At 44.8% G+C, this 24122-nt stretch overlaps 1 pseudogene; it reads left to right on the top strand.

The window, feature by feature from the left end:
* Positions 1-22146: 22146 nt before the first annotated feature.
* Positions 22147-22266, top strand: LOC136643346 (5S ribosomal RNA; annotated as a pseudogene).
* The last annotated feature ends 1856 nt before the right edge of the window (positions 22267-24122 follow it).

The raw sequence follows: 24122 nt of genomic DNA on the forward strand, positions 1-24122 counted from the left end.
TAATCATATATTTGATTACTCTAGAAGTAAGTGTGCCTTGAACATCAGTTGACAAGTGCTGTCCATCTGCTGATTTTGATGAAACTTTCAAGAGCTTAACGTTGAGATTGGTTGCCATTTGGGTGCCATTCAATTATTCCTTCTAACAGCTCTCGCACACTTTTTGGCAGGAGATTCATCTGTCACTTGCAAACAGATGGCCTCCAGGACATCCCAAAGCCAGAAACTATCATGCGCCAGCCTGTCATTTCCCCATCTAGCTGGAGCGGCTGACTGGAAGATGCCAGTGACAAATGAGAGGGTGGAAATCCCCATCTTCCCTTCGTAATAACCGAGAGGAGGAAGTATGTTTACCTTGGCCTCTACAGGACATTTGAAGCAGGTTTCCGTGAATTGCTGTAGAATGATACTTGAAGAGTTGCTATTTCGCATTTTTAGCTGGCCCGCATTTCTCTTGCACCACTGTTGATTTATGAGACCTGAAAGCACCTATTTGTAACCTGCCAACACCTTTGAAGTAGGGCAGGCTAGAAAGCTAAAATAAATAAATATTTAAACGGTATGGATCTGTCCATAAATTATGCAACCGTTTCTACCTTTTCATCAGAGTGTGTGTCAGTTTCTCTCTTCCCTACACATGTTGGCTTCAATCCTATCCACGCTTACCTGGGAGTAAGCCCCACTGATTATAATGGGACTTCTAACTAGACATACATAGGATTAGGCTGGCTGACCCCAATCCAAGTACATGCTTCCTAACTGTAAACGGTTCAATGTAACAAGTGGGGCTGCACTAGCATAACACATTTAACACCACAGAGATGGAGCTGCAAAAGCTGGTTCAGTCCCTCTCTCTCTGTCCTCAGACTGATGGTTAATGGCAATACTTTCACCCGTGATCCCATTCTTCACAACAGTTAGGACAGCAGGTGTAGCAGAACAATTTCTCACCCTTCAAAAAACCTGTATGCATTTTATAGCATATTGTTCCTACATAGCATATTGTTCCTACATGCTGGACGAAAGCCAAAGGCCCAAAAGGCATCCTGTTTCCCATAGTGAAGCATCAGCTGCCTCTGAGGAGCCCTGTGGCAACCTGATGTCTTGGGAAGTTGGCTGAGGCTGCAGGTTCATCAAGTGGCGCTCAGCAATGACATCATCAAGCAATTTTGAGGGCCGAGACGCCAAAAGTTCACCTACAGGAGGCAGGTCTACAGCAACAAGATGTTGGGAGGGGAGATATAAGGTTAGGGTTTGGCCAAGCAAGGGAATAAGGAAAGAAGGCAGAAGGAAGAGAAAGAGGCAGGTGGATGAAGAGAGTGGAGTAAAGCTGATGGAGAGGGAAGCAGAAAGGTGGAGAAGACTACAAATTGATGGGAAAAGGGAAGGTGAGGAGAAGGCAGCAAAAGGCACAGGAACAGGAAAGGCAAAGACGAGAAGCAAAGAGAGGCAGAGGGTGGTAAGAGTCTACAATGATCAGGAGTAGACAGTAGAGGCTGCAGGTAGGAGAGGTACAGACCAAGAGAGAAGGTAAATTAATGAGAGGTGAAGTGGTAGGACAAGGTGCAGGTCTAGGAACAAGCAAGCAATGGAACCAGTGGAAGAAGTGAAGGTCCCAGAGAAAGGGGAAGATGAGGAACCAGAGGCCATCAGGAGAAGGCAGAAGGCCAGGGGAGGAAGGCCAAGGAAGACGGGTATTCATTTGACCCTCCAGAGCAGGGGTGCCCAAACTCCAGCCTGGGGGCCATTTGTGGCCCTCGGGGATTCCCAATCTGGCTTGCGGGGAGCCCCCAATGAGTCTCTGGCCCTCTGAAGACTTGCTGGAGCCCACACTGGCCCAATGCAACTTTTAGGCTATTGTAAGACCTTCATTCATTCATATAAAGTCCATCTCTAATATATTAATTTATGTAAATTTATTCAAAATTGAAATGTAAATTAATTCTTTTTGTTCCTGGCCCCTGACACAGTGTCAAAGAGATGATGTGGCCCTCCTGCCAAAAAGTTTGGAAACCCCTGCTCCAGAGGAACCACCAACAGAGGTACAGGCCAGCCCCTCTCATCAAGACATAATGAGAGGTCAATACCCTGCATGAACTGAATGTACATCTAAAATATGCCCGAGATGAGACTCGTTTGCAATGCATAAGGGTTCCATATTGCTCAGATTCATTTGAAAAGTGTATCCTTAAAGAACATGCACTAACTGGGAGTTATAGAGACCTATAAATGGCTGATTTGCTAGCTATCTACATAAAAGGTACCATATATTGCATACATGTGTTATAAAATATATAAAACTGCATTAAATTTCTCATATATAGCATATCATCTTTTAACATAATGGTTTAAAAAGTGTAAAGACAAACAGTTTTTGGAACATGTGTCCAATGCTGATACACATTTGGGCTGGATTTCAGGTCCTGCCTTTTTGGCTTTCTTTCATGTGCCTGGCAGATGTGCCTTCTCCTTGTCTATACACGGTTATCTGGATCAGGTGCAGAAGAAATACTCCAAATGTCCAAATCATAAGATGAGGAATTTGCTGTGCACCCCTTTCGCCTCCCTCCATTTATTTGCTTTAGCCATATCTTAATATAACACCTGTACAGGAATAACTAGGATTAAGGCTAACCCAGATTGCCTGAAATCATTATCTGCAAACTGACTTCAAACCATGGTTTTAAGGCAGTCCGGGGAGAAAGATGAGGAATGAGCCCACAGCACTTTCCTAGAGTCTGTGAATGTTTACATTCTGCACCATAGCCCTTGCCTAGCTCAAATCTGTTTTGGAAACCCATGAAATCAGTATTATCAACCACATCAGAGAACGGAAGAACATGAAGAAAGAAATCAATGGGCCACTTTCCCATTCCACCTCAATGTACAAAAGCCACCACTTTCTCCAGGAGAAGAAACCAGTGGTCCTTAATTGCTACCATGCAGCTGTTTGTGCTTTTCAGTCATTTTCTATAATATGCACAGGAACTCCAGAACTCAGTTATGTTTGGACATCACTCACAGGAGTACCAAAATTGTTAGGACTTCATAACAGATAGAAAACCACCTAGATTACAAGAAAAACCTCTCACCTGAGGCTTGGGTCATAAAGTTTATCTTATAATAATTGCCAGCATTCCAGCAGAAAGGAAGCCAATACATGTGACAGAATACATGTGGAAGCTCCTGTTTATATAGTTGAACTAGTCTTATATTAGGGAATGCAGTGCCAGCCAGGAATATAAATCTGAAAGTAGGACAAAAACAGAATTGACAGTGGTGGGAATTTCTCCTTCATGTGCTCAGAAAAGGGTGACTTGCTGAAGCAGGCAGGAATGTATCAGTTTGCAGAATCAAGTTGTATTTACTAGGATATAACAATGTCTGCTACAACATGAGCAGATGAAAATGCACAATAGAAGCTCATTGCAGGAAAACTTGATGAGAAAAAGCACAGTGCACAAAGTCTACTGCTCACAAAAGTGGCCCGTAAAAGTTTTTTACAGGCTCTGTGGTCACTCTGAGTAGGATGCTAACCTGACACCCCACCAGGATTTACAACTTTTCCATGCTCAGTCAAATTGAAGTTCTCTCTAGTGGCAGGTTCATGCACAAAACCTGGATGCACATGCGCTGGCACCCATATAATTTACAGCCTGTCATTACAGCTTTAGATTAAACTTATGAGACTTGTATAGAGAAGTTATATGGAGTTTAGGCAGTGAATATTTTCAATGGACTCAATCGCACATATTCAGCTGCTCTGCGTGAGAAACTACTAGGAGACCTTTACTGACTATAGGAGATTAGCTCTGTTGGTTTTGATCAAATTCTCGGCACTGTATTACCATTAAGGCAGTATGACAACATCACAGGTTGTTGTATTCCAACTCCTTCTACCAAGCAGGGTCTCCCACTGCCAAAACCTCTAAATGATTACTTATTTTCACTCAAGCATAAAGAGAATGCTATACTGTTCAACATGCAGACTACAGGATGAGAGAAGTACGTACATGAAAGAACAAATGCAGAAGACCCAATGCTGTGAGCATGGCTACTCTGAGACCTGAATAGGCATTGCTTAAACAGAAGCAGTAAACCTCTGAATGCCAGATGCTGGGGATGACAAGGTACCTATTGAGGAGACTCTGGACACAGGACACAGGGTGTCTTGAAAACATACCATTTGTAAAAACAGTGCAGCTGTATTGGATTTGTACTCATTGCACTGATCCCAAATGGAGCTTTCCTCTCTGGCTCTGAAGAAGTAAAAAACAGTTTTGCATGTTTGTGGCAGAAGCCAGCTGCACACAGTCTTGATGCCTCTGTCCCATTCATCTGAAGCAGTGGAGAGACCAAGCAGGGTGAAATGGATGTAGAACCATCATAGTATGTAGAGAGTCCAGGTCAGCCACACTAATATGGAAAGTATACCCTGACAGAAGAATATCTGATAATCAAGGAAACTTTCCCCTCTATACTACCCATTCTGCAAGTAAAAAAAACTTTAAATTTATTAATAAAGTGATAAAATAACAAGATAAATGAACTTAAAGTGTTTTTTTAAAATATTTTAGACAGCCCAACTTGAAAGAACCGGAGGGAGATAAATGGCTGATGACCAAGTCAGCACTCTATTTGCTGGTATCCATTTCTGTCCTTTTAGTTACATTTGCTACACATAGCTGACTTTACCTGACTTTCCAGCTGCCCTAAACCCACCACACTGCTGCAAAAGGTTGAATTCCACCCAGCAGATTGAGCCACATGGCAGAACACAGAACTCTTTATATTTATAACATCACAATAGTCTTCCAACCAGAGGCTGTAAAACCGTGTTCACTATATGTCTTTGCGGTACAGATTTAATCCCTGCAACCATTAAACAAGTTCAGCTAGCGTGCCTGAGAGAGAAGGATTTGAGAACTGCAGTAGCTAGTCAAGGGCTAGAGGGCTCACCCTTTCCACTTCTGACACCATTTCCAGCCCTGTGCAGATTTCCTCTTGGACTTCAACTGCATCCTGTGTCATCACAAGGTGCAGGGCAGCTGAATGAAACAGCTACTGTAAACTGCACTCCGTCATGGCTGATTTACTGAGCTGGTGACTGGTCCAAGTCAGCGGAATAGTTTGAATGAACCTGAACAATCATTCCTGTAATAACATTTTTAATAGGATCTGTAATTTCAACACACACACAAAAATGTGCACATCAGAAGGCAATATTTCTTGTTTTATAAGCTCTTTTACCCATGGTTTATGACTTGCACATTGATCCAGATCTCCTGTATCTGAATGTTTTTATAAGCTGAGGATGTTTTATATCTGTCCTGACAATTTTTCTCTGTCTTATTTTCTCTTCTATTCCAGAACCGCCATGACTGCAAATAGCCTGTTAATAGAAACTCAATGTCCATTAAATCAATATTTTTAGTTTAATTTACAAAATGTTCTATCCCTCAGGATAGACCAACAGCTCTTTTAAAACAAATCAAAAGGAAGGAGCAAGCAGCACTAAATGCAGCATGACTTACTTCTGAGCAAGCATGCTGAGGACATGGTTTATGTGTCCTTTCTTTCTTCAAGCCTTTTGTCAGCAAGCAATGGATGTTATCCATCATATTGCAGGTCTAGCAATTAATATGGGTCACTGATTTCAAATCTTTTGGTTGCTACCAGAATTGATCTTGTGAGGCACTGGAAAGCCCCCACTAGCCCCTTTAAATCAGAACGGCTGTCAAAAATTGTTGAAATAATTGGAATTGACACATTAATGGATTTGAACCCAAACAGGAATGGGATTTCCTCATCTGTAGCCATCAGGGAATATGATTTTAGTCTGCTGGAATACACACAGTAACCCCATAACCTTGAAAAGAACAATATTTTGTGTCATAATTGCATTAATTTTATTTTTTATTTTTTTTAATGAGAGAAAAACAATGGGGTAACAGTTAGAGGAGCAAGTCTCAAGTTCATCTTACCTGAAACAAATTTTTAAAAAACAAAACATTCAAACCTGACTGCTCTCTGCTTTATCTGTAAAAGGGAATCTCTTTTTCACCTAGACATACCACAACATAAGACTTTGGACTATTAAATACCCTGCACGTGCCTGATCTCGTCTGATCTCGGAAGCTAAGCATGGTCAGGCCTGGTTAGCACTTGGATGGGAGACCGCCTGGGAATACCCGGTGCTGTAGGCTTATACCATTGTCTTTCGAGACTGAAGGTTGCCAACCATTTTAGAGACAAGGTGAACCTGTGGCCTGCAAACAAGCAGGACACATCTAGAACATCCTGGCCCACGCTAATTAAATCATGGCAGAATTTTATAAGCAACTTTCCAAATGGTTTGAAGCACACCAAGTTTTGAGGCAAGTGTTATTGTTTCCTCAAAGCATTAAGGTTGGCCTGTATCAAGGATGGCCTCGCAATGGAGCTGACTGAGGCACTCACTTCAAGCAGCAAGTTGTTGTTGGGGAGGGATGTGGTTTGGACAGTAAACAGTTGTTCTCCTGCAACTGGGATTCAGAGGCATACTGTTGCTGAACCTGGAGGTAGCACCAGGGCCTAGGAGAGGGGGGTAAAGGGAGTTATTTGTACCTGGGCCCAGGGTCTAAAGGGGGGCCCAGAAGCCAAAGGAGGGGGCCCAAAAATTTCCTGGGATCTGCCATTTTCCTATCTACTCAGACATGTTGCCCGTATGGGATGCTGGGGACACTACTGATGCCACATGGGTGGGTAGACCTGGGCTCCTAAAACTTTTCCAGTTGTCTCTATGCTCCCCTCACCCTGCTTCATCCCTCCCTGCTCCTATTCTACTCACCCGTCACCACCCTCCCCTGCTCTGTTTCACCCTTCTCCCTTTGCAAAGGGGCCCAAAAGAAACTTTGTACCCCCGGATAAAATTCCTCTCAGAGGCCCTGGGTAGCACATGGCCATAATGAGTAGTAACCACTGACAATTGTCCTCTATGAATTTGTCGAATCCTCTTTTAAAGCCATCCAAGCTTTAGCGGCCATCGGCTCTTTTTGACTATGCAAACATGGATCTATTATTTTGCCAGTGGGCAAAGAACTGTCAAAGTGATGAACTGCTCCACAACCACAGGCCAAAGGATTCACAGCACAATCTTATGCATGTCTACTCAGAAGTGACTTCCACTGTGTTCAGTGGGGCTTACTCCCAAGATAGTATGTATAGGATTGTAGCCTTATTCAATTACTCAGCCTTTCACAAAATACTATGTAGCAATACTGCCACTGATAAGCCCCTGCTAACTGGGCTAAAGACATCTTTTAAGTGGCAGTACTCTTACCTTTAGAAGAGGGAGCACAACTCTTCCTATTCACCCCAGCATAGGGATCATTTGCTTCTTGCAGGGGTGGGCAAACATTTTGTTAGGGGGGCCCTATCATCTTTCCGACACTGTATTGGGGCCTGGGGAGGAGGGGGAAGAATTAATTTACAATTCATATTTGAATAAATTTTCATAAACAAATACATTAGAGACAGAACTTAGATGAATGAATGAGTTTTACTGAGTTTATTTATAGTACACATGAGAACTAGTGTAGCAAGTGTAGCTGGGAGGTCCTGGAGGCCAAATTTAGGCTTTTAGGCAGGAAGCTGAAAGCCAGGACCTCAAAGGTAGCGTTCTCTGAAGTGCTACCTGTTCCACGCACAGGGCCAGCTAGGCAGGCGGAGATCAGGGGTTCAATGCGTGGATGAGACGGTGGTGTAGGGAGGAGGGGTTTAGATTCGTCAGGCCCTGGGGAACGTTTTGGGACAAGCGGGGCCTGTACAAGAGGGATGGGCTCCACTTGAACCAGAATGGAACCAGACTGCTGGCACATAACATTAAAAAGGTGGCAGAGCAGTTTTTAAACTGATCCCTGGGGGAAGGCTGACAGGATCCGAGGGGCATCCGGTTCGGGACTCCTCATCCCTATGGGATGAGGATGGGGAGGTTAGAGAACAACAGGACAAAGGCAGAGTAGGAGAAGAAATTGGGAAAGGTAGCATGATGGGATGTGATAGATGGTTTGGCACACTGAGAGGATGCGGGGACAAAGGAGCGAATAAGCAGCCCATCCTGGGGCATTCTGTGTACAAATGCTTTTATGCGAATGCCCGAAGTCTACGAGCAAAGGTGGGAGAACGGGAATGTCTGGTGACAAGGGAAAACACTGACATAGTGGGCATAACGGAAACCTGGTGGAATGCGGAGAATCAGTGGGATACCGCAATCCCGGGCTATAAACTCTACAGGAGGGACAGGCAGGGGCATGTTGGAGGTGGGATGGCCCTTTATGTTAAGGAAGGGATAGAATCCAGCAAAGTAGAGATTGAAGGTGGGTCCAACTCCACCATAGAATCTCAGTGGGTTAAATTACCAGGCTTGTGCAGCGATGTAATACTGGGGGCGTGCTATCGTCCTCCAGACCAGAAATCGGATGGGGACCTTGAAATGAGGAAACAGATCAGGGAGGTGACAAGGAGGGACAGGGTTGTAATCATGGGGGACTTCAATTATCCTCATATTGACGGGGTCAATTTGTGTTCTGGTCACGATAAGGAAACCGGATTTCTTGACGTGCTAAATGACTGTGGCTTAGAGCAGCTAGTCACGGAGCCCACCAGAGGACAGGTGACTCTGGATTTAATATTGTGCGGTATGCAGGACCTGGTTAGAGATGTAAACATTACTAGCCATTGGGGAACAGTGATCATGCTGTGATCCATTTTGATATGCACATTGGGGGAAGAATACCAGGCAAATCTCTAACAAAAACCCTTGACTTCCGACGGGCAGACTTCCCCCAAATGAGGAGGCTGGTTAGAAGGAGGTTGAAAGGGAGGGTAAAAAGAGTCCAATCTCTTCAGAGTGCATGGAGGCTGCTTAAAACAACAGTAATAGAGGCCCAGCAGAGGTGTATACCGCAAAGAAAGAAGGGTTCCACTAAATCCAGGAGGGTGCCCGCATGGCTAACCAGCCAAGTTAGAGAGGCTGTGAAGGGCAAGGAAGCTTCCTTCCGTAAATGGAAGTCTTGCCCTAATGAGGAGAGTAAAAAGGAACATAAACTGTGGCAAAAGAAATGTAAGAAGGTGATATGGGAGGCCAAGCGAGACTATGAGGAACGCATGGCCAGCAACATTAAGGGGAATAATAAAAGCTTCTTCAAATATGTTAGAAGCAAGAAACCCGCCAGAGAAGCGGTTGGACCTCTGGATGGTGAGGGAGGGAAAGGGGAGATAAAAGGAGACTTAGAGATGGCAGAGAAATTAAATGAGTTCTTTGCATCTGTCTTCACGGCAGAAGACCTCGGGCAGATACCGCTGCCCGAACGGCCCCTCCTGACCGAGGAGTTAAGTCAGATAGAGGTTAAAAGAGAAGATGTTTCAGACCTCATTGATAAATTAAAGATCAATAAGTCACCGGGCCCTGATGGCATCCACCCAAGGGTTATTAAGGAATTGAAGAATGAAGTTGCAGATCTCTTGACTAAGGTATGCAACTTGTCCCTCAAAACGGCCATGGTGCCAGAAGATTGGAGGATAGCAAATGTCACGCCTATTTTTAAAAAGGGAAAGAGGGGGAACCTGGGAAACTATAGGCCGGTCAGCCTAACATCCATACCGGGTAAGATGGTGGAATGCCTCATCAAAGATAGGATCTCAAAACACATAGATGAACAGGCCTTGCTGAGGGAGAGTCAGCATGGCTTCTGTAAGGGTAAGTCTTGCCTCACGAACCTTATAGAATTCTTTGAAAAGGTCAACAGGCATGTGGATGTGGGAGAACCCGTGGACATTATATATCTGGACTTTCAGAAGGCGTTCGACACGGTCCCTCACCAAAGGCTACTGAAAAAACTCCACAGTCAGGGAATTAGAGGACAGGTCCTCTCATGGATTGACAACTGGTTGGAGGCCAGGAAACAGAGAGTGGGTGTCAATAGGCAATTTTCACAATGGAGAGAGGTGAAAAGCAGTGTGCTCCAAGGATCTGTCCTGGGACCGGTGCTTTTCAACCTCTTCATAAATGACCTGGAGACAGGGTTGAGCAGTGAAGTGGCTAAGTTTGCAGACGACACCAAACTTTTCCGAGTGGTGAAGACCAGAAGTGATTGTGAGGAGCTCCAGAAGGATCTCTCCAGACTGGCAGAATGGGCAGCAAAATAGCAGATGCGCTTCAATGTCAGTAAGTGTAAGGTCATGCACATTGGGGCAAAAAATCAAAACTTTAGATATAGGCTGATGGGTTCTGAGCTGTCTGTGACAGATCAGGAGAGAGATCTTGGGGTGGTGGTGGACAGGTCGATGAAAGTGTCGACCCAATGTGCGGCGGCAGTGAAGAAGGCCAATTCTATGCTTGGGATCATTAGGAAGGGTATTGAGAACAAAACGGCTAGTATTATAATGCTGTTGTACAAATCGATGGTAAGGCCACACCTGGAGTATTGTGTCCAGTTCTGGTCGCCGCATCTCAAAAAAGACATAGTGGAAATGGAAAAGGTGCAAAAGAGAGCAACTAAGATGATTACGGGGCTGGGGCACCTTCCTTATGAGGAAAGGCTACAGCGTTTGGGCCTCTTCAGCCTAGAAAAGAGACGCCTGAGGGGGGACATGATTGAGACATACAAAATTATGCAGGGGATGGACAGAGTGGATAGGGAGATGCTCTTTACGCTCTCACATAACACCAGAACCAGGGGACATCCACTCAAATTGAGTGTTGGGCGGGTTAGGACAGACAAAAGAAAATATTTCTTTACTCAGCGCGTGGTCGGTCTGTGGAACTCCTTGCCACAGGATGTGGTGCTGGTGTCTAGCCTAGACGCCTTTAAAAGGGGATTGGACGAGTTTCTGGAGGAAAAATCCATTATGGGGTACAAGCCATGATGTGTATGCGCAACCTCCTGATTTTAGAAATGGGTTATGTCAGAATGCCAGATGTAGGGGAGGGCACCAGGATGAGGTCTCTTGTTATCTGGTGTGCTCCCTGGGGCATTTGGTGGGCCGCTGTGAGATACAGGAAGCTGGACTAGATGGGCCTATGGCCTGATCCAGTGGGGCTGTTCTTATGTTCTTATGTAACTACAATATAGGCATGTAGAACCACATGAGAACTGTTTGCCACACACCTCTTGCATAGTGAAAACATACAGACTAAGCCAGAAACACATGGAGACATAAGCAGTCGTGGGCCAGTGCAGGCTCCAATAGGCTCAGATGGGCCAGAAACTCACTGGAGACTAGGGGCTCCCTATGGGCTGGATTGGAGGTCCCTGAGGGCCGCAACTGGCCCCCGGGTCGGGGTTTGCCCAATCCTGGCTTTTAGAGTGCATGCCCTCTGGAACCAGGAATCATTTTGGAATGCCTTTTGCTATGTAAACGGCTTTGTGCACTGTTTTGGTTGAAAAGTGGTATGCAAACATTTTATAATAATTATAATGATAAAACTATCTTCATTAGCTGGAAGGCAATATCCATTTACTAGGTGATTACAGGAGCATCATAACCAGTTCCCAGTTGAAGTGGATAAGGGTAGCCTTTCTATCAGACATCTGCACTTGCAGTGCAGTAGCATCTTCTTTACCTTTTGGCTGGACGAAAAAAAATGACCATGCTGGGCAAGAGGGTGACACTTCACCCTGCAGTGGGCTGGCAATCTGTGGAGGCTTTTGCTAATGTATCTTATCTTTTGCTATTTGCAGCTTGTCACTTAGGCTTGGTCAAGGGCAGCACCAGATCTACATGCACGCGGAGGGCAACATTCACTGCTAAGCACCTGCAAAGCTTCATTTCTGCCGCAGAGAGCTTTGTACTTCTCCAACAGGCAACAAGATTGAAGCTCGTTGCGGCATAAAGACAGACGGTGCTTTTTCTGCCAACTGTTAAAAGCTTTTCTCCAGAACTACCAGACTGCCAAGCATTATCCTTCTGGGATATGGCTAAGTCATACTGGGGTCAACTGCTCTGACATATTACTGGAATTCTGACAAGATACTGAAACCTGGACTCCCCCCCTCCTCCACCAGCCTACTTGTGCTCTTCAAGAACCCCCAGGCTGCATAATGGCTGTGTGATGAATGAATGAATGAATGAATGAATGAATGAATGAATGAATGAACATGGAAGCTCATGTCAGTACAGTGAATGTATATTGCCATGAAGAGTACTGGTTTAGGCAGCCTCCACTGCATCTCAGAAACAAGAAGACGTGAGTCCCACAAGTCAAAAGCATACAGCAAGATCTTGAGTGTGTTCACTTGGAAACAAATCCTGTGGAGTGCAGGTCTCAATCCTAACAAACTCCCCCCTCCCCACCAATGCACGTGGGTCACGGAGATCTGCACTGCATCCTATACTGGGTGGGAGGACGATGACACAGTTGCAGAAGTGTCCTCAGGGTAAGGGAACTTTCATTCCCACACCCAAGGGAAAGCCTTTGGTTTGTCTATGTGTTTTCTCACTTCTGCACCAGCTATTTTGCTGGTGCCGAATCAAGGAAAGTAAGGGAGTGGGAAGGGGGAAGGATAATAATAATAATAATAATATAATATACAGTATTTATATACCGCCTTTCTTGGTCTTTATTCAAGACTTTATTCAAGGCGGTTTACACAGGCAGGCTTATTAAATCCACGCAGGGATTTTTACAAATTGAAAGAAGGTTCTCTCTTTCAAGAACCACCACATTCAAGCTGTTACACTCCGATCTGGTTTAACATTCTGGCCTCCATCCTCCCACGCTCCGAGCAGATGGAACAGCTCAGGTGCAGCTTGCCAGCTGCTTCAAGGTCGCACGGTGCCGGTGGCCTCGAACTGGCGACCTTGTGGATGTTAATCTTCAGGCAAATGGAGGCTCTACCCTCTAGACCAGACCTCCTGCCCACGCAAATTAATCTTCATCCTACAGGGTATCTTTGAGTGCATCCCTTTCATTACCTCCACACAGATGAATAGTGGAAAGCACTTCCTGGATTTTACCACTTCAGACTGCCGCTGAAGGATTGCATGGCTGAACACACCTCCATATCCCAAAAACAAAACATACAGAAATATGTCGTCAAATAGAAAGATTCTAGTCTGGCTTCCTCTGCGCATAAATTCATTTCTCTCTTACTTTAAGCACAGGAACAGCTGTTTGTTTCGCCCAAGCCTTGGAGCTTGAAAGGAGGTGCAAACGTAGCTTTGAAAGGTGCAATCACTGTTTATAAATATACAAACTACCAGTGCCTGGTGGTAATGAATTTCAGCACAACAAAGGGGGAAAATCATTATGCTGTCCTTCCCCAGGGTAAACATGAGTCACTGTAAATCCATGTGACAATTGCTTTCATGTTCCTTGCCATGCCATCCTTCAGTGGCTTTTTAAGCTAAGCTCAGCAAGAAACAAAAAACTAAAAGGACACGTAGTGCAGCCAGAATCTATTAATTGTCCCTGTCCATTTTCCTGAAGCTTCTAATGTAACGTAGGCACTTGTAAAGAATCACTCACTGAAACAATTAATTCTCATGTTGCCATTGAATTAAAGTCTTGAAATTCCTCACTCGTTCATTATAGTTTCAAAGTATGGGGGACTGAGGGAGTACTGTAATGGAAGCATGACCTTTCCACTGAAGATTACCTAAAAAGGTCAACCTTAATTTTTATCAGACTATTATCCCAACCAGATTCAAGTAGTCTTGTATGCCGATTACAAAGAGGACAATTCCTCATAAGTTCTATCCGTTAGCCATCTATCTAGGACTCCTCTTTGAAGGCGTGAAGATAATGAAATCAGTCGTTCAGTTTTATACTAAGAAAGCTCTGAGCCCAGAACTGACCTGACTGTGAAGTATGATGAGGATTCAGTCTTAGATGTTGCCCTGTATCCATCCACCACATCACCTAACACTGCATCTTCGGTGGCCATACCTAATGCCACCACTCAATGCCATTACCACCAGAAGGGAGTGGTGGATACAAAGTGCCACAAGCTAGGACAATATGGTTTCTAATTCCAGTGCTACATTGACCAAAGAAATCACAACCTGATGCACCACGGTAAGGGGAAGGGGCCTCCACCCAGCTGCTGTTGGCTGGCTACGCCCCATCCTCCCTGTGGGGTCCCAAGGCAGCTGTCTAAGAGTACTGCCTTATAATGCCAGACATGGTGTTGAAAGGAAGCTTCTTGCATGAAATAAGGTATGTGGGCAGAAGCTGAAATTGTTTGTATGTGGCCCAGAATGGCTCAACTTGAGTCCTACATGGTCTTAACTAAAACAGTGCGCATAGCCCTGAAACGTCTATATATCAACCTTTTCTCAGGGTTTAAAAATGTGGCATCAGCCTCATGACCGTGTAAATCTATAGTACAATTTCATTTATCTGAATTGATTGGGCTGCCATCCAAAACATTAGGAAATGTAGAATTATTGATAAATGGAAGACTATAAGGCAAGAGCCAGCAAACCTAAGCATTTTTTGATCTCATTTAATTTAGTGGGAGACTTAAACAGGACTTAAACAGATATCTCAATCTCTACTATTGAGATGAATGTGATTTAAAAGTGCTTCACTTTGGGTTGATTCTGCCCCTACTGTCTACCGATTTGAATTTCAATAAACAGGAATTCTGGACAATAAGTATTCATTTGTTTTCAAACATGGGCCTAGGAAACTCGGGATTATTGTTTCCTGGACCACAGGAAACAATAATTGCTTCTTTGTAGCGTGACAGGGGTTTCTCAACAAGTAATGTAAAATACAGCTTGCTGCATATCCCCTACTGATCTGCCCATGCAATAAATTGGTTTTATGCAGTATATGTTTTAGTATGATTGTATTCTTGATTGTGTTTTTGTTCCTGTTATTAGCCACCTATGTTTCCTGCAGCAGGAAAGGTGGGATATAAATGTTTTAAAACAAAGGAATAATTCATTCTGCCCACTTTTCCACCATGGGGTCTCTGAAGAAGTCAAAGTCTATGCCAGCCTCTCTTCTCCCCCATCTGTCAATCCACTGGGGTCTTAGGGGCAAACCATGCCTATTGAGGCCTCAGAAAATACCCTTGGGGGTTGCTCTCCAGCCTGGTGTCCTCCTCCTGGCTCATTCCCCCCGCCCCATCACCAGGCTGGCCTCTTGAGTCTCCCACAATTCAGTGGCTGGTCCACTGTCTAGCTGGAGGCTGTTCTCCTCAATGGCCTTGTTCAGGTGTTTATGTTCCCTATGCATAATCCCATTTTTATCCTGGGTAAAGGTAAAGACCCACCTTTACCTGCCTTGTGTTCCCTCTTAACACCCCTCGCTCAAGTTAACCTGCTTCCCCAATCTCTGCCCCATTCCCTCCTCCCTGAATACTGCCAGCATCTGATCGGGTGGGGGGCTCCAGCCCCCTTTCAAGAGAAGCACTCTCCTCCCAGGTTAACCTCAGTGCTAGGGCTTTTGCTGCAGCAGTACCTTGGGGGCTACTCACCTCTTGCCTGATTGTACTAGCATTATTATGTGCCCATAGGTTTGGCTTGAGTACAGTAACAGAGGCCTTGTCCAGCCCTACCAGTCAAGGTCAGACCTTGGGACCACACACACACACACACACACACACACTCTACATATGCTCTACCATTGAGCTGTAGTTCTGCCCTTACAGCAGAGAACTAGAGAAGCAACTGGTCTTTTCAGATGGAACTGCTTTTGAACCTGAACCTCTCACTCCAAACACCTCCTAATCACTCATCCACAGTAAGAGATACACATGATTTGTGCACAGGAAGCTATTAGGGGTGCCATTAAAGAAACACCAGTGTTATTGAACCAATTTTAAATTATACATCAACATTACAAAATGTGGTCACCTAATGCGGGGGGGGGGGTGTCTTTATGGGGAAGATAAATGCATTAAGGGAAGAATACACTGGATGGTAGAAAGACAATATTTCTTCCTATGTGGAGAATAGGAAGAACATAACACACCATTGAAGGGTGTCAGCTTTTGAACTGGGCTTCTCATAGCTGTTTGATCTGCAGCAATCAGCAGGTGATCTGCTAATTATCCGTATCCTGGGAATTTCTTGTTTCTGCAGATGTCTTCACCAAGACGAATGCAGCTTACTACTTTAAAATACACTTTATATTTTTTCCCCATTTTTAATTTATCAGTATGAAACAATTTTAATTAATAATGCAGAGTAATAGAACAAAACTTAGACTAATCCATTACAATTCTTTAAATTAATGTCGCCTGCCTTTCTGAGATTGACAACTCAGTCCTATCTGATGGGCCACGTTGTGATGCAGTGGTGCCAAAATGGCCTCCACTGTATCCAGCGTGAAAAGAGAGGCTGCTGGAGGTATCCCAGAGATAAGGTGACATTTGTCCCCTTCCCCTGGGGTAAGCCCCAGCAGCTGCTATGGGGTGACTAGGGCTTGTGCCAATAAAGTTGCTGGCGCAAGCCCAAGCAGCCATGTCTCGGAAAATCAGGCCCAGGAAAGGGGGTAGGATATGGCGGTAGCCCCTGCCACCTTTCCTGCCCCCTTCTTAGGCCTGATCCACTCCCTCCCCACTCTCCTTTGCTCCATTACACCCCTTTCCACCTCTGTTCCACTCTCTGCCTTCCCCCCCCCCCCACCTCTAAGGACAGGAGCTTACCTGCTCCATTTGGTGTTCTATTGGGCTCTGGTGCAGGCAGACCAGTGCGCCAGGAGCATCTGTACTGTCACAATGCGCTTTCCAGCACATTTGCAACAGTGTGCATGCTTGTCCTGCCAGTGCTAGTCTGGTTAGGATTGTGTCCTTAATCATATACCTCTCTATTAGAAGCTCAAATTGCCATATTTTTTTCCTCGTGTCGATAATATAGTATCAGAATTGCCAGAACTGATCATGCTTCAATCCACCCTTCTGTTATACAAAACACTTTTGATGATACGTTCCATGAAAGGAGTTTTTTGTAACCTATAATATCACACTTCTGAATCAGACGGCTCTCTCTTCAGCCCAGATGGCTGGGATATAGCCCAGGAATGTTGCCATTCTCGACACCAGAAATGCAGACACTAGAAATAAAGTAATTAGCTCATTCTAAAATTGTAATATCTCTGGACAGCTCCACACCATATGCATTTAAGGCCCCTCATTTCCTGTTACAATATGAAGGTCTGTCATACAATTTCTGAAACAAACTGTGTGGAGCCCAGTTGCTGCCTTAGCATTTTCTGTTGAAAAAAGTAATTGTAGATCCATTGACCATATATAAAAATATAAGATTTAACTTCTATTGGGCATTTGAGAGCGTAAAGTATTTCACATATATGGTCTCAGTCTTCCCTACAACAACCCTGGAAGGTAGGTCAGGACTATTATTCCCATATTAGGGATTAAGGGTATGGCTGAGGCTGATAGTACCTTGTCTAAGACTGCATACTACATTCATTGCAGAGGTGAGATTTCATCTGGAGACGTTCAGGATGTGCAGCTCAGTCTCTACCCTTAAGAGCATTACTGTACCGGAAGACGTCACATAAATAAGCCACTGTGGGCACAATCCTACCCTGCGCTGGAACAGGCAAGCCAAGAGACCTGCGCTATATCCAGTGCAGGATAGGGGCCCAAGGTGGCTCAGCCAGAGGCAAGGAGAAACTTTTCCCCTTAACTCTATGTAAAGCTCGCTGGCACCTATGGGTCTCCTTGGCCTAGTGCCACCCCCTGAGGTGGCACAAATCCAAGGAGAGTGGAGTGGCTTAAAGCCGCTCTGATCCCCCCAGGAACAGGGGTTGATATTCGGCATAACTGTCGGATTCCAGTCCCTCCTCCCGCTCCCTACCCACTTGCCCCCAGGGCCGCCCACTGCCCGCCCTCCCCTGCCCTTGAATGCCTCTCTCCTGCCTCCTTCCCACCCACGCACCCCAGAGGCATGCCAACGCAAGCCAAACAGAGGTAGCCAGCATGGAGGCTTGTGTCAGCTTCCGCAGGCCGGTGTACCTCTGAGCGCTGGCCCAGCTTCCTCCCTAGGAGGCGCAAACGTGCCTTATGTCACGTTTGCAACCCTCCTGGCCCGGTGCAAGGGACTTATGCCAGCCCATGGGCACCTGAGGATTGTGCCCTCAATTACATATACAGTACAGAAAGTACTAGCATTTTAGTTCAGTTTTCTAAGGGCAAATCTAAGATATGATGGGTAACCATATGTCACTTTAGACTTTTTTTCCCACTTTAACTCTGACACTGAAGGGGAGCCAGGCTAGGGAACAAACAAAATGTCTGAACTGACAGAGCAATGCCACCTACCATTAAAGCAAACCACCACTAAGGCGGCAATCCTATACATATTCACTAGGGAGTAAGTCTCATGGACGCAACGGGACTTACTATGGAGTGGAGTAAGTCGATATACATAGAATTGCACTGTATGTACTGTAATTTATTTTCTGGTTGGTTGGCAACCCAGTATGTCAGTCTGTGACCTCTCTCCTAAGTGAGAGAAAGCATGTTGCTCATGAATTGCTCCCAACAGAAAACATAACACAATTAGTCTGCATCAGATAGCAGTTTTCATATTGTTATACCATCAGTATTTTCCAGTCTTCTTTCTCCATTCTGGATTCCAAATCAGAACTAGCAGGGACTCGAGATCACACATCTTTCCTCATTGGGGAAGTAACATGAGAATCTGCCCTCATTTCCTTGCCCTATTCACTGTCTGGCGTAGAAGTTTCCTTTCTCAGCTCCATCTTTCCTACCAGCTATTTTCAATGAAAGATACCTACCTTTTGGCTCCGTATAATGACTGTTGCCACTAGGTTGCTACTTTCTGGTAGAGCTGCTATGAATTTAATAGCTGCACGACAAGAATTTCTGCCTGTCACACTGCTCGTAAAGTCGGAGGAGCCCTCGCAGAAGAAAAAGTGGCCACCAAGACTTTTACAACAGCAAAACAACAGCAGGTACTTTTTTTACAACAAATCCACCTCAATAAATTAAGAGCCCAAGCCTAGGCATGACTACTCAAAAGTAAATCCCATTGTAGTCAATGGGGCTTACTGTAAGTGTGGATGGGATTGCAGTCTAAGATGTGGTGTTCTCCTGGCCTTGCTGCTGTGCCTCTAACATGCAGCAATTAAGAAGATGAAGCTTTTCCCTGCATAGAAAATAAGGTGCGATGTGGGGAAATTGCGCTTTATAAAAGAAAAGCTAAGATCTGTATATGATTTTGACCTTGGGATCACTAAACAGTGGTTTTATGGGCAAGCCATTGCAACATTTTCTGATGGCACTTAAAAAAAACAAAACACTGCAAAGTCCTCTGAATGATATCCGTACTTTCGAGATACAGAGATGCAGGGGACGCTTTTCCTTCTGACAAGGTCAACTTCAGAAAAGATAGAATGCTAGCCTGTCAGGGGGAATTCATTCATTCCTGCTTTAGACAGCCACCTGACTTATAGAAATCCAGTAGGTAAAACATTCCCTACTTCTTAACTCCATGCCAGGCAAAGCGTTACCTGTTTAATTCCCATATCAAGGCGCTGCTAAAAACATAGAAGCAGGGATAGAGGGGGGGGAAGCACTACCCCTACAGAAATCCAGGCAGGCTTCCAAAAAGTAGTTTTAGAATCTTGTCATAATCCAGACAAAAATGAAAACTTTACTCCATTCACTGTAGTGAAACTTTTGAGACGCCTTGGAAGCACATTCTCCTATTCCATTCATTCTGGATCCTACAATGTCTTGTTTGCCTGTCTGTTTACCGTTACTAGGTATTGGACTGTTGATGTCAGTCACTTTCCCATGGACCCTTTCCCGTTTGCGGCTGGCTGCTCCATCCATCAGCAATTCCCTCAGCTGGCCCTTTAATTTCAGACAAATAATTATTTTATCATTTTGCAGTGATTTGTGCCATCTGCTAACCTAAAACCTTCAGCAGTTCAGACTTGGTGACATTGTTTCTCATTATTTGCTCCCACTCTGCTTTTTGGTAACCATAGCTATAAATTCAGAGAACAATTCTGCCTTCAGTGTACATTCAAGGAGGTTTTACAAACTATTGTTTTGCGTGCATTGTCAACACTTTTATTCAAGGAAAAGAGAGATCCATTTTTATTTATGTGTGGTATTTACAATATGAACAACAGATGTCCTAATTGAAACTGCTAAAGAAGTGTTACTAAAACTGTTAAGACCTAGGGCACAGGGTTGGGTTTTTCCTGGGTGCCTTGAAGGCACTCTTAACTCTTTCAGTCCTACGCTCAAAAATATTTTTCTTCATCAGCTCCCAGAACAACCATTAGGCGTCTTCCATGCAGTGGAGAGAGAGAGAAAGAGAAACCTGTTCACCTTTCCTCTTAGCATTTCACTTTTGCATTTGCTTGGTTGGGCCTGTAGGATGAATAAACTTTCTGGGCAATGGTGATACTTTCAAGATTCCCCCACACCTATCAACCATAGCAAAGGCTGCATCAGGGAATTCTAGTTTGTTCTTACACCCTCTCTTGGGCATTATCAGTGCTCATATATTGTAGAAAAATGTGGGATTGATGTTGCATGAGGCCTCCCCATTCAAACTGGCATAGAGGGGTGGATACACCCAAAACGGTGGTTTAGTTTTTCAAGGCACACTTCAGTCCTGTCTCCTGCATGGCTGGGTGGCCATGCAGCTGCACTTGAGATTTCTCATGAGATCTTGAGAGAAGCTTGAGATGAGCTTCTCTCATGCTCCAGAGCTTAGCAATGATGATGACACCATCTCTGGGAGCTCTGAAGCTACCCCTGTATAACCACCACAGAGCAACGTGCAGTCCCTGGGTGCCCTGACACAAAGTTTGGGAACCAAACAAATCACATCTTGAAAACATTCAATTTGTGTTGTATGTCAAGGCCATTTGCAACCCAATCCTATTCTCCCCTAACCGTTGCCAATGCAGTGACACCAAAATGGCTGCTGCTGCATTCTGCTTTCAACCAAATGCGACCAGAGCTCTGCTCCAGTTGCATCTGGAGGGTGTTCTGAGGGCCAGGGAGGCCATGTGCCTCCCCTCAGAATGATTTCTAAAGGGCTAAAAACATCACTTCTTGGTTTTCCTGAAACCAGATGGTTCTTGGGCTGTCTGAAGGCCTTTAGCTTTCTGAGGCTTTCTAATGTATTTATTTAAATTTTTTATTTGAAATCACATGCGGACATCTCCTTTGGGTAAAGGAACATTTATTCCCTTACCCAGGGGTAAGCCCCTGCAGTATGGAAGGGTCTACCTGGACCTGTGATAGCAAATTTGCTGGCACGGGTGTACTTGGACTCATGCTGCAGGATCAGGTCTGGGAAGAGGGCTAGGATTCATTGGTTGCTACAGTTGCTGAACCAATCTCCCTCCCAGTCCTGATCCACCCTTCCCCTGCCCCTGAAAAACCACAGACACAAAACACTTTCATGATCTGGGTTTGGAAGTGGGACAATTGGTAATAGACCATTTGAAACCATTTCATCGATCCAAGGTCATCTGACTTTTGCATTTCTTTCTGCCAGAATGACTGCCATTGTCTTTGACATAAAAATCTGGACTCATATCTTTCATTGTTAATAAGTAAATGTGTCATGCATTCCATGTTAGACTTTTGATGAGCTGTAAGACTCAAAAACGCACACTGCAGTTTTGCTTGGTCATATAAAATGGAGAGTTTCCAATTGTGGAGGGTTCCACATGATTAGCAAAGCACAGAAAAGCTTGCAAGTTGTGTGGTTTCTTCTTTTACCCAAGCAGTGCAATCTATAATGTAGGTAACAGTGTGGAAAATGTCTGGAACGAATGCAATTCACAGAATTGTTTGACAGGGCATGACTAGGCAAAAATAATAACCTTTACACCACTGGCATAATACCTGATCGGGGTCTGTTTTAATGTCTGAAGCTGAGCCTGCCCACAAACATGGTTTGTTGGGGGGAAGTAAACAGGATTTGAAACCACAGTTTGAAGTTGGTTGGCAAACCACTGTTTGATATGCTTGAATTAGCAGACCACCCAAGCCATAGCCACGATCACTGCATGGCCTGCTTAGGACAACTGCACCAGGGAAATAGGAGTGGCTCCATCTCAAGAAGGCTGCTGCATTATTAGGAGGGACTTAAACTGCTGAAACAGAATTTGAGCAATCTAAGCAGATGGCCTGCAGCATTTGTTACCCTGCACATGCCTGATCTTGTCTGATCTTGGAAGCTAAGCAGGGTCAGGCCTGGTTAGTACTTGGATGGGAGACCGCCTGGGAATACTGGGTGCTGTAGGCTTTTACCATAGTCTTTCAAGACTGAAGGTTGCCAACCAAGCAGATGGGAAACAAGAGCAGCTCTTAAACCCTGGGTTATGTCTGAAAGCTCAGACCATGGTGGGGATTCTGAACTATGGTTAGCACAAGCCGTGGTTTTGCATTATATCTGAACTGAGAGTCTCTGTGTGCATGTGTATACACTATACCTACTTCAGTTTAGAATAGCACTCCCCTCCCTTCCACATTTCCTAATCCTCTCTGTCCTCCTCTTCCTTCTCCAATCAAAGGGGAGGAAGGAAAGGAGGAAAAGTGGAAGCAAGTGGATCACAATTGCTTTTCTATTACATTCCGAGATGCCGGGAGCCTTGCAAAGGGCTCTGTGGGGCTCCCCACACCCCCTGGAGGCCAACACAAGGGGGTAAGTTGAAAAAAGTCCCTCGGTTCCCGACAGGCCCTCGATCCCTGGCAGCAGCACAATCCTAACAATCACACCGCTGCCTTCCCCCCGCCCCGCCAGTTAAAGGGAAGGGGGCAGTGGTTCATGGGATGCTGGGTCACGACCCACCAGTTTGAGAACCACTGATCTAGACCATTCCAAGTCTGATTATATTCAAACCACCCTTCTCACAGATTGCCTCTCTAAATCATCTCTGTGCACAACTAAACCACAACCATCACTGACTCAGAAGTTCACTTCCCCCTGGATCTCTAGTGTGCCAACAGCTTCTTATAGTTGCATATTTCTGCAGAACCTCCCCTCTATCCCCCTTTCCTCCCAGCACTTTTCGATCTCCACATGCCATTAAGTGCTGTCAAAAATAGAACAGACTGGGCAGATTACCTCCTCTTTCTCATACTGCAGCAAGAACAAGGAACAAGGTCAAGAGGTTTGTCTTGAAGGAGGGAAGGAGACATATCAAAATAATATGTTGCAGAGCAGTAGCCATGCTGCCTCCAGCAAGATCAACAAAGGATACATTAAAAGATTGTTGTTGCATGAGCTGTTGTAGGCTAGAGCCTACTTTGTTAGATAAAGGATGAAATTATCTGGAAATAGATAGGTAAATTGATTTATTGATTTGTCATTTTGCCTGTTTAGGGTCACGCTAGATGTGACATTGAAACATTTTGTTGAGTCATGCTTGAGATTCTCCATGGCTGTTTTCAATTAAATGCAGCCACATCCATGCCCTTCCGCCCCCCAATCCAGATATAGACTACGGCAGCAATTCTCAACTTTTTTTTTCACAGCACGCTCACCTATATGGTCTTCACTTCTTGCGATGTCACTTCTGGCTTCCAGGAGACTCTTCTGAGTTCTGCAGCTCTGTTGCCAACATCGACCTCAATCTCCAGGTTATTCCCAAAAGCAATCCTAGAGATTTCAACCAGGGATTCCAACATTACATCATGCTAAAAAAAAAACCATCTCCAGAAAAATCTTCCATCAGAGTTGCCAGCAGAGGAGAAGGGACAGACAATTTGTTGCTAGAGACAGTTACCCTAGAAATAGAGCCGCAGAACCCAGATGAATTTTTCAGCAATTTGCAACGCTGTTTTCCAAACCACTGTGGTATACTAACTAATCCCCTCCCCAGCCGTACACACTGCAGCTGCAGGCAATCAGGAATGTCTCTAACTCCATCCTATATTTGGGGACCCTCATACCTGACTTGGGTCCAGCACCAAAAGATGTTCTTGGAGTATGGGCAAGATCAATAGATGCTGACACCACTGGACCAGGTAAGACATCTTAATGTTCAGTTACAGTGCATTTATCGTTGGGAAGTGTGTTTTGTCCAAGAAATTGTGTTTCTGGTGGCAAATACTTGAACAAGTGTCTGCGAGACCTTTTTCCCACTTTAGAAGCTAGAG

Source organism: Tiliqua scincoides, chromosome 2 (assembly GCF_035046505.1).
Source record: "Tiliqua scincoides isolate rTilSci1 chromosome 2, rTilSci1.hap2, whole genome shotgun sequence".
NCBI lineage: Eukaryota > Metazoa > Chordata > Lepidosauria > Squamata > Scincidae > Tiliqua > Tiliqua scincoides.